At 45.6% G+C, this 12,300-nt stretch overlaps 1 pseudogene; it reads left to right on the forward strand.

The window, feature by feature from the left end:
* Positions 1-507: 507 nt before the first annotated feature.
* Positions 508-11,761, forward strand: LOC143896029 (uncharacterized; annotated as a pseudogene).
* The last annotated feature ends 539 nt before the right edge of the window (positions 11,762-12,300 follow it).

A 12,300-nucleotide genomic window follows, 5' to 3' on the forward strand; every position in this document is an offset into this window, starting at 1 on the left:
AGAAATCGCTCTCGCGCCGTAAAGTCTAAATCCGGTCGCCACGATCCGCATCCTCGATCGAGTGCCGCGCGAAACGGAGGTCATATGCTCCACCAGCCGTCTTCAACGGGGAAGTGGACGACCTCAGTGAGCGAAAACGCGCTTCTCCTCACCGACTCGATGCACGAAAACTTAATTTCTGAGCGGGACTCGTCGCTCTCGGAGCCGTACCCCAGCGTAACGTTAAAGCATCGCACGTGATACGCCGCTTAGTGAAATCACGCATCGCTCACTATCTCTGTAAAGACCGACTGTGCTTATTTGTGCTGTAATTAAAGAAATTAGCAAAGAAACAGCGGTATTGATTTGAAAATTCCTCGCCGATCAGCTATACGCTTCGCGCCCTTGTCAGGGCGGAATCCGGCAAACATTCGTGTCCCAAGGCTCCCTTGGCCGAGCACGAAACATTCTGGTCCTTCGAGCCGGATCGAAGCCCTTTATTCGGCTACGAGGAATCATTTCTGAGTCATGGAGACGCTGTTAGAAGGTCAGTCTATGCGGTTCCGAGTCATCGAACGCGCATTAGACAACTTCAAAAAGCTGGGCAGAAAGAATCTGACTGCGGCGAAAATCCGCAATCGAATCCAGACGTTGAAGGAGGACTGGGAAGAGGCGAAGGGTGGACATCGTGCTCTCCTGGCTGCTGTCCCCGTCGCAGAGCGCCCCGGTTACGACTACTTCCAGAGCCTGAGGTTCGAAGCCACCCAGGAGATGTATCAAACCGCATCCGATCACATATCCGAGTGCCTTGAAGAACTGGAGCCGTACGTACCCCCCGAATCAATCGTTCAGTTTCGGACAGCAGTCCCCGGGATTTTCGTCCGCCTATTCGATCTCGCATTTACCGCCGATGAAACTTCCTCCGTTCGACGGGAAGTATGAGGAATGGGAGAGTTTCCGCGATCGATTCACGTCTCTTATTCTACATAATAAAGATTTGTCGAATTTTACGCAAATGCATTACTTAATTTCATGTCTAACAGACCGCGCTCTTGATTGCGTAAAAGACATATGAGTCACCGCCGATAATTTCGATATCGCGTGGGACACTCTAAACACGCGTTTTGAGAACAAACGCCGCCTGATAAACGTGCATATGACTGCGTTGTTCAATTTGCCCGCAGTCGCAAAAGAATCCGCGATCGAGCTACAGTCCCTCTCTGACCGCATTCACACCGCTGTCGCGGCTCTTAACAAATTAAATCGTACTCTGGAGGATCTTTGGAGCGACATGTTAGTGAGTCTCGGGACGCAGAAACTCGACGCGGTTACAAAAAGGCATGGAATCTCAAGTTTAGCGAGGACCGGAATCCTCCCTCTTACCAAGCGTTTAATAAATTTCTCGAGAATCGAATTCGCGCTCTAGAAGAATGGAAACTCTCCCCTTCGTCCTCCGATAAAGCGAAAAGTTCAAATCCGCATAAAGTCAGTAGCGCGAACGTATGCGCGAAGGCCGTATCGCAGTGTTCGCTATGCAAATTTAATATTTAAATAAAGAAATAAACTTTCTTGTACGTAGCATAGAAGCTATTTTTGTCATTAATTTGAGAACATGTATTTATTTTAATACCAAGCTTCTCCAGTTCATTCGAAATTTTTAAGTTTTGTATATTTGATAGACCTTTTAATGTGACTGTTAACGATTTGTCCTCAGGTAAGGAGTAAGTGTGAAAGGCGTACTGTTGTTCAATCGCGAATTTTTTAAAACCAGTATAATCTTCTAAATTAAAGAATTGAATCTTGATTTGATTTCCAAGAAACTTGAGGTAAAAATTCTCTCCCACGCTTTGTTTGAGTAGATCAGAGAATTCAGCGTAGTTGATAATTTTAGATGCAAGATAAATAGGAGGCGGTTTTCTGCTCAGGTTACGGCTGTCTGCATTTGCTATCAACGCCGCATCGCGATTAATTGAGTTGATATCTTTACTCACATGCTTTTTAAAGTTCTTTTTGCTATTTTTAGGCTGAACGATTTCCTCCTCATCTCTCTCATGTACATTATCCGAATCGGCAAGGCATTGAAAGCGGTTAAAAGTGTTGAATTTACCTTGTGTATTTGTGTCTATGCGGGGAAGTTTATCAGAGCTAGTTTTATCTAGCTCAACGTCAGTTTGTCTTTTAAGCGCTTGCTTCGGCGTTATAGTCCTACCCTCCGAGTTGGAGGGGTGTCCAGACGCAGCCTTTTCAGGGGACACCGTGCCACCCTGTCTCCCGTCCTCTCAGCAGCCTCGGAGTCGGTCCTTGTCGGCACAGTTCTCACACAAAACTCGGAGCAAATCCAGAAAATGCAAACAACTATGCAAAACTCTTCCTGTCTCTCGCCGGCTTATATATCACTCGGCGCGGCGGGTTCGGTGGGAGGGAGGCGTCAGGCGAGTCGCGCGGTAGTGGGATCGGTGCGGTCCCGCGCGCTCGTCTTTGGCGGGGATCGGCTTCCTTCGGCGCTTGTCAGCGCCGTGCGGGGAAGGCACCGGTGCCGCGTTTTGCGTTTAAATAATCGGTCGGGCGGCATCCGGCGGGTGGCGGTTAGGCACGATGCCTTGAAAAACGCGCATTGTTACAAATTTAAAAGAAATCCTGTTATCTCATATTAAGAACCTATCTCATAATAACGGACTTTCCTCTATTAATAATAATTTACTTTTATAGAGCATCCCTACATATAAATAATACTGAAAAAATAATATATTATTATATAAGTGTGTTAATTGCTTAGTGCTTGCATGATTTGTTAGAATCGGATTTATAAATTTACGTTTCTTCACTAACAAAGAGAGAGAGAAAAAGAGAGAGAGAGAGAGAAACAACATTTATTTTGCACTAAAATTTCCTTAAAACAGTAAGTGAGAGAGAAAAAGAAAAAAATAAGAAGAGAAAAAACGTAAAAAAAAATAAGGTATTTATAAAATAAAAAATATTATTAATGTAATATAGTGTAATGTAATAAATAAATAATGCAATTAATAATGTTAATAATACATATTTTAATAATATAAATTAATTTTGATTTAAACTTTCTATTAAACTCTACACATGTCAAATATTTGATTACACGATCGACATTTTTCTAAAAAAAAAAAAGAAGGGTTAATGTTGGTACTAAAAAAAATCCCTAGGCGATACAATTTAATTTTTGTAGATTATTAGCACTGCGTAAGTTGTAATCTGTTAGTTAGAGGAAGCCTTTTTCAAAATATACGCGCACGAATACAAAAGAATCAAACATTTTTGACACATGCGTAATAATGAAAGGACAGTATTTGTTATTTGTTTTAAAACTTCTACGTAATCTTCGGTATTTCTATTTTCCATTATATATTATTTTAGCCGTCGCTCGTTATTCGTTAAAAAGTTATTAACAAAAAAAAGTTTAGAAAATATAGCGGCTATTTTGAGTATTGGAAGGCATAAATAACTAATATTATATAATGTTGAAATAGTTCACGCATACACTTTTCACGCGAAACGAGGTGCCACATGGGTTCATGACGCGCTTTACAAGCTCGTTTAAGTACAATGCGTGGAATTTATTCTTTAACTATCCTGACTATATTAAATTGTAGATGTTATGCATACACACACACACACACACACACACACACACACACACACGCGCGCGCGCGCGCGCGCGCGCGGAAGGCTGCAAGGGGGGCCTTTGACCCTTCTTCCCGCACCCACCTCCGCCAGTAGGCAGCGTGGAACTCGCTTTAGAATTTAAAGTATATGCTAAGATGTAAAGCGAAATTATAAAGTACATGCATGGGGGGGTGCAGGGGAGAAAAGCCCTCCTACTCACGTGCGCTCACGCATGTAAGCCCCCTTGCACCCCTCCATGCATGTGCTTTATAATTTTGCTTTACAATTTAGCATGTACTTAAAGTTATTAAGCGAGTTCCACGCTGCCTACCGGCGGAGGTGGGTGAGGGAGGGGGGACCAAAGGCCCCCCTTGAACCCCCCCTTTCCGCGTTTGTATGTGTGTGTGTGTGTGTATGCATAACATCTACAATTTAAGAATTAAAAATTATAAGGCTCTCGTGATTAAATCGATTAAAGGAAAAGAGGCAGTAAGAGCCGGCGCGGTAAATAGGGCGCAAGTTATATATATTTTTCTTATCGTCAATAACTATCCTGACTATATTAAATAGTAGATGTTATATGCACACACACACACACGCACGCACGCACGCACGCACGCACGCACGCACGCACGCACGCACGCACGCACGCACGCACGCACGCACGCACGCACGCACGCACGCACGCACGCACGCACGCACGCACGCACGCACGCACGCACGCACGCACGCACGCACGCACGCACGCACGCACGCACGCACGCACGCACGCACGCACGCACGCACGCACGCACGCACGCACGCACGCACGCACGCACGCACGCACGCACGCACGCACGCACGCACGCACGCACGCACGCACGCACGCACGCACGCACGCACGCACGCACGCACGCACGCACGCACGCACGCACGCACGCACGCACGCACGCACGCACGCACGCACGCACGCACGCACGCACGCACGCACGCACGCACGCACGCACGCACGCACGCACGCACGCACGCACGCACGCACGCACGCACGCACGCACGCACGCACGCACGCACGCACGCACGCACGCACGCACGCACGCACGCACGCACGCACGCACGCACGCACGCACGCACGCACGCACGCACGCACGCACGCACGCACGCACGCACGCACGCACGCACGCACGCACGCACGCACGCACGCACGCACGCACGCACGCACGCACGCACGCACGCACGCACGCACGCACGCACGCACGCACGCACGCACGCACGCACGCACGCACGCACGCACGCACGCACGCACGCACGCACGCACGCACGCACGCACGCACGCACGCACGCACGCACGCACGCACGCACGCACGCACGCACGCACGCACGCACGCACGCACGCACGCACGCACGCACGCACGCACGCACGCACGCACGCACGCACGCACGCACGCACGCACGCACACACGCACGCACCCACACACGCACGCACGCACGCACGCACGCACGCACGCACGCACGCACGCACGCACGCACGCACGCACGCACGCACGCGCGCGGGAGGGTACAAGGGGGGGCTTTGCCCCCCCCTCCCGCACCCACCTGCGCCGGTAAGCAGCGTGGACCTCGCTTTACAACTTAAAGTACATGCCAAGTTGTAAAGCAAAATTATAAAGTACATGCATGCGGGGAAGGGGGTGCAGGAGAGAAAAATCCCCCCGCCCACACATGTACTTAAACGAGCTTGTAAAGCGCGTCATGAACCCATGTGGCACCTCGTTTCGCGTGGAAAGTGTATGTGTGAACTATTTTGACATATAGAAAAATAATGTATATATTGTGACGTGACAAATGTCACGTCCCTCACCCCAGATAGGAGCTCGGCCGAGGGAGGCGTCAGGGATGGTGCTTCCGCCCGAGGCGGGCGGAGAGCGAACATTTAGGTTAGGATTAAGATCTTTTGCGAGCGTTACAGGTCGAGGGAGTGCGGAGCAGATGCCCAGGGTCACGGAATTGTAACGGCGTATGCCGCATCGAAGGACGGCTGGACAACCAGCAACCAGGGGCTTCCGAGGGCGGACGGTCGACGGGCGGGTCACGCTGGAGCCCACAGCCGGAAAATCAGCTGGCCTGTCAAGGCGTCACCAGCGGCGCGAGAACACTGCAGCCCGAGTACGGAAGACCCGAAGAAGGAGACGTCCCGACGAAGGTTCCCGTCAAGGAACGGAGCCACCTCCGGTCGACGGAGCCCCCGGTCGACGAGCCAAGGCCCGGCCAGCCTGGCTGTCGAGGAACCGGACGATGAGTCCAGGGGCTACAATCTCCCATGGTTTTGGAGGAGCCAGCGTTTGTGGCGCCCTCGCTGTACATCACCCACAAGAGCTGAACTAATAATCAATATGGCTGTCGGTATCAATCGGTATTTACCTTTTAATTACGCGTGATCACGCATTACACAGGTTGAGGTTACTGTTCATTACTATTATTAAAATAATCAAGTGTTATCCAATATTACGTGCTTTGAATATCCGACCTGATCCAATCAGACTAACAAGAAGCTATAATTGCTAATTAACTGGTGAGTAATGTGGTAACTGATTTATTATCTCAATTGGCGTTCTGTTAGTACATTTCACAATATTATTATTACTTGCTGTTATTAGGTCGCATTATTACCACTATAAATTACCCTCGCTATAAATTTGGTAATATGGTGAGAAGATGTTGTATCTCGGAATGTCGGTCGGGAAAAAACGTTCCCTCTCATGCGTTCCCAAAGGATGTCGAACGTCGCAAAAAATGGTTTCAAAAATTGAATATGAAACAATTAGAAGATGAAAGTGAAATTAAAAAATTAAGAATATGCTATAAGCATTTTTGTGATGATGATTACAGCGGTTCTCCAACAAAAAGAATATTACTGCACTTTGCAGTCTCATCTGTGCTTGTGTCACAACACATATCAGAAGTATCACAACATGTATTTGAAAATATTAATGTCGATTATAATGAACATGGAAAACAACATGTAGAACAACATGAAGAACAACATGAGCAGACATTGCACATATAAGAAGTATCACAACATACATCTGAAAATATTAATGTCAATTATAATGAACATGGAAAACAACATATAGAACAACATGAAGAACAACATGAGCAGACATTGAACAGACAAGAACAAACATTGTTGTACGAACAAGAGACGTTGCAACAACAAAACAATATGTTGTTGCAACAAAAAAAAATGAAAAAGCATTGGCTGAACAGTAAATTAAACTGCAAAAGTATAAAGAAGCAACATTGTTTGCGTTAAGGCAACAACAAAAAGATATCGAGAATATTCAAAAGACATCAAATGAACAAAATGCACGATTAAAATTATGTGCAAGACCCAATGTTCAAGAAATTACTCGTAAAAATTTATTAAGTCCTACAGCGAAGAAATTATACGAAAAAATAGTAAAAATGAAGAAAGCTTATAGACGATTAAAGAGACTTACTAACGTAGCAAAAAAAACAACAGGTCACGAACAATACAATTATGTACAAATGATCATAAAGGGAATATAGATACAACAGCACATGTACGGCAGAATTTTATGAATATGCTCATAAGGAACCATGATAAAGCACCACGGGTACATTTCCAATCTTAATCGAAAATCTAATCTTACTATTGTATAAACATTTCTGGTCATTATAATAAAACAGAGTATTTAGTCTCTGTCAACACTTGCAATTTTTATGGAATTTTTTACATTACAATCAGGAATTTGATCATTATAATTATGTAAATATGAGTTTTTTTTATACTTAAACTACAGTTTCTAATATATATATTAAAAGATTTATTCAAATAAAAAAAAAATTTTTTTGGATTAAATAATGTACAGTAGTTATTAAATTGTATTTTAAGCCGTCGTATAAACGTAGTCAATAATTACCAGGAAAATCCGGGAAATATCACGGCATTTTTTAAATAAAATTTTGATCATGTCCCTATATAATTTTCTAATTTTTTTTCATAAATACAAGTATTGTTCAATAACTTTTTCATAATTTCTTTATAGAATATTTATATGAAATGTGTGTGTAGATTAGGAGGAGTCTACAATGATAGAATTTAAGGTGGAAAATTACGTTTTATGCCTTAAGCTGTAAGAAATTGATAAATCACAGTTGTATGTGAAAAAAATATTTAACTATGATTTGTCAATTTCTTACAGCTTAAGGCTTAAAGTATAAATTTTACACCTCAAATTCTTATTGTAAGTCCCGCTTTATGCTTTGTATATTTATATATTTACTAACATTATGTTATATTTTTATTATCATAAATATTGTTACGCCCGTGCTGTACGCCCGTTCCGTGCGCTCATGCGGGTCGCCCCGTAGCGAGAAGTCGCGAATCGTCCTTAGCGACGGCTGTGTTATTGATAATTACGACTGTCAGATTACGCTTCGGGTGTCCGTCACGATCGGGCGTGTTAACCCGAGCTCCGTGTACAAACAAATCTACATTAAACGAGTTCCTTTTTATAAAATAACGAGCCTTATTTATTGAGTGAGTGCCGGAGTGCGCGTCGCGAGTGTGTGCTAGAGCGAAAGAGTGGCTAACGCCCGGCGAGCGTAACAATATGTAATAGCTATCATTGTTAGTTCCGGTGTACAATAGATGTTTTAAATTCTAAGGGCCGGTTTCTCCGATTAACGCGAGCCTCCGATTAAGTAACAAATCCAGTGGAACTGATCAATTGCACTGCTTAAGGACAAATACGATTGTACAGTTCATTGGATATGTCGTACTTAATTGGAAGATTGCGTTAATCGGAGATGGTCAAACCGAACCTAAGCCCCAAGAAATTAAAAATTATAGTTGATTATTCTTTTTGAATTCACACTTACACAAGCCGTCAATAACGTTTTTTCGCTTGAAGTTAACTACGTTTCCGAGTTGAGAAATCATATCAAAATGATGTATGAATATCTAGATGTGATAAATACATGTAATATTCTTTTCATTGATATCTTATGTTGTGCGAAATTAGCACTTGCCGAAATTTGTCGTTTGGGAAAGGCAGGAAGAAGCACGAAAGCGAGTTAGAAAGCAATTGCAAGGAAGGACGTATATTTTTCACAAGTGCAGTGTACAAAGCAGAAGTGCGCGAGTTCGACGTTCCGCGAAAATCGGAGTTAAAGCGTTATACAATTTCACAGCAAAGGCTACGTGCGATATGCGTGAGGATCCGGCCGTGCGTGCGTTATTTATAGTCTCCGACTTTCCAAAAGATTCCGCCCGTGATCGACAACAATTCTGTCTAAGACAAAGGCGGTGGCGAATCTTCTAGAAAGTCGGAGGACAAGTTGTTTGTTTGTATTCGACCGCTCCATCCGTTTGCTTCGCGCGGTTGCTAGCCGACCTTTAAGCCGCGCGATCTGCGGAGCGGAGCCCGTCAGCGCGACGCGTCACGCAGGCGAGAGCGCGCTCGCAATTGGCGCGAGCGATTCTCGGTGTGATCCCTCGCGGCCACGCCGCCTTTTCCGAACATCCCGCCCGCCTCGTCGGTGACGGTCGACGAAACAGCGCGAACTTAGTCGATCGAAGTGTCGATCCCTCTCGGGTATCCGTGCGACACGTGCTAAAGTCAGCTGATTGCGAAAGTAAGTACAGTGAGTTATATAAGTTATGTCAAACGATGCACATCACACGGCGTGAGTACTACGGCTGCATTGAGAAGAAGAGGTGATGCCGACCCGAACACTTATAGCAAGTCTTGGTGGACGAGCACTCACCGATCAGATGTCGACCCAAACAGTTCAAGCAGCGTTGATGCGTAGTGGCTACCTCTCGTCGCTCCTGGGCTGTCTTTCGCTTGTACTGTTCGCAGAAGGCTAAGAAATGCTCTTTCTTACAGAGTGGGCAGCTGCGGCCGGCGTCCGTCCCCTGAGCCTTGACGTGGTTGGCCCGAGTTGAACGGCTCGTCTTCTCACCAGGCTTTCCCGAGGATGTCTCGCCCTTGGCCACCCGGAGCACCTCCTGCGTCATCAGCTGCTCCTGCAAGAAGTCGCGAAGCTCCTCGTAAGACGGTGGCACGACGGTTTTCCCGAGCGAGCTCTCCCATTCTCGGCGGGTTTTGGCGTCAAGGAGTTCCACGACCATGTGCACAAAGAGGTCCGTGCCATCTGCGATCGGTCGCCCTATGCCCTCCAATGCGCCGATGGTGGAGACCACTCCGTGGAAGATGCGTCGGAGATCGGCGACGGACTCACCCTTCATTTTCGGAAGTGAAGTAAATGCTGCAAGGTAAGCTCTCACCAGCAGTCTCTTATTTTCGAAGTGGTCATTGAGGATCGACCAGGCGCGCTCGAAGTTCTCCTCCGTGGACGGTAAACTTTTTATTAGTTGCTCAGCGTCCCCTTTCACGCTTGTCTTTAGATAGTGAAATTTTTCGACCTTTGACAGGGCGTCGTCAGTCACTACGATGGAGGAGAACAAATCTCGGAAGGCAGGCCAATCTTCGAATTTTCCTGAGAACTCCGGCATCTGGATTCGGGGAAATACGTTGCGAGAGGTCGCATGCCCTGCCCTGCTCTTCGAGTCATCGAGATCCTTCGGTTCCTCGAGCTTTTCCTCGTACTCCAGAAGCTTGGTTCTCTGTTGAATGTAGGCCGTTTCGACGGTATTCAGAAAGTCCTCCGTATTGTACTTGCTCCTATCGAACTCCTCACCAAACTCTGCTTGCAGGCGGTCATGCTGCGCTTGGAATTTGGCCCACTTGCCCTCGAGGACCGACAGCGTGGAGCGAACGAGGGGAAGCGAGATTTTGGCGGCGCCGGTTTTGCGAAGATTTTCTACTGTGCGGGCGATGCGCCCGTAGATGTCTCGTTGGGAGTTAATTAATCGTTCCATCTTTCCCTTTCAAGATCACTCACGACGCGATGGAAGCCACGCCGAGGGCTGGATCGCGGATTGAAGCCGGTTATCACGACGCGAATCCGGCTCGAAGGACCAGAAATGTGTGAAATTAGCACTTGCCGAATTTTGTCGTTTGGGAAAAGCAGGAAGAAGCACGAAAGCGAGTTAGAAAGCAATTGCAAGGAAGGACGTGTATTTTTCACAAGTGCAGTGTACAAAGCAGAAGTGCGCGAGTTCGACGTTCCGCGAAAATCGGAGTTAAAGCGTGATACAATTACACAGCGAAGGCTACGTGCGATATGCGTGCGGGCCCGGCCGTGCGTGCGTTATTTATAGTCTCCGACTTTCCAGAAGATTTCGCCCGTGATCGACAACAATTCTGTCTAAGACAAAGGCGGTGGCGAATCTTCTAGAAAGTCGGAAGACAAGTTGTTTGTTTGTATTCGACCGCTCCATCCGTTTGCTTCGCGCGGTTGCTAGCCGACCTTTAAGCCGCGCGATCTGCGGAGCGGAGCCCGTCAGCGCGACGCGTCACGCAGGCGAGAGCGCGCTCGCAATTGGCGCGAGCGATTCTCGGTGTGATCCCTCGCGGCCACGCCGCCTTTTCCGAACATATGTTGATATAATTTTTTAAAAATATGTATTTTTTAAATTTATTAACAGGCCAGACGTTTTATGGTTGAAGAAAAGATATTTTGCATAGGAATTTGCCGTAGATCCCGCTTATCATACAAATTTCTCTTCAAATATCTATTGTGTCCTTCAATAACTACCTTGAATAAACAATTGCAAACTATTCCTTTAGACATTGGGTGCAATAATATCATGTTCAAATATTTGAAATTAGTCGCAACAGAAATAGATCCCAAAGATTTACACGTAGTATTAATTTGGGATGAAATGTCATTGCAACCTGCCCTACATTATGACAGAAGTAAAGATAAAATAGTTGGAATCGAAGATTGGGGGATGCGAAGAACGAGAAAATTTGCTGACCATGCAATCATGTTTTACATTCGATGTCTTGCATCTGGTAATCATATGCCTATTGGCTATGGCTTTTGTAATAGTGCAACTCGTACTGCTCAACTAATAAGATGTATAAAGCAATGGTTAACAGTAATTATAAAATGTGGCTTCAAACCTGTGGCAACCGTATGCGATCAGGGAGGGCAAAATATCGGAGCAATTAATATGTTGATAAAAGAGACTAATAATCTATGGTATAAGCAGCATAATAATCCTAGTAAGTAAATTGTAGTTTGTTATTTAATTATATACATGATTTCCTAATGCTTCTTTAGTTCTCAATTCACCAGCTATCCATGATGTTTGCATTCTGCCTCAAACGTTCTCGATTGGATTTAGATCGGGTGATTTTGCAGGCCATGGTATTAGTTAAAAATCGGGATTCGCTTCAAACCATCTTCGGACCTTTCTTGAAGTGTGCACAGCACTATTGTCTTGCACGATCTTAATTATCGAGTATTGTTCTTCAGGAAATATTCGTCTGGCAGAAGGTTTCAGGACTTCCTCCAAAATTCCCACATATTCTTCTGCATTCATGTGTGGTGTAATTTCTACAATATCCATTAATCCTAAGGATGTCATGCTCCCCCAAAATCCTAATGTAATTCTTCCACTATTTTGACAGGGGAGCACGTATTTTGGATTCAGGCGTTCTCTGTCCGGTCGCCACACTCTGTATCTTCCATCTTCACTCGAAGAAAATACTTTTTCATCCATCCATATTTCCATTCTTCTTGTGGAGTATTTAAGTACCGATTAGAAAA

This window comes from Temnothorax americanus, unplaced genomic scaffold (genome assembly GCF_048541705.1).
Source record: "Temnothorax americanus isolate GAGA-0224 unplaced genomic scaffold, ASM4854170v1 Scaffold174, whole genome shotgun sequence".
NCBI lineage: Eukaryota > Metazoa > Arthropoda > Insecta > Hymenoptera > Formicidae > Temnothorax > Temnothorax americanus.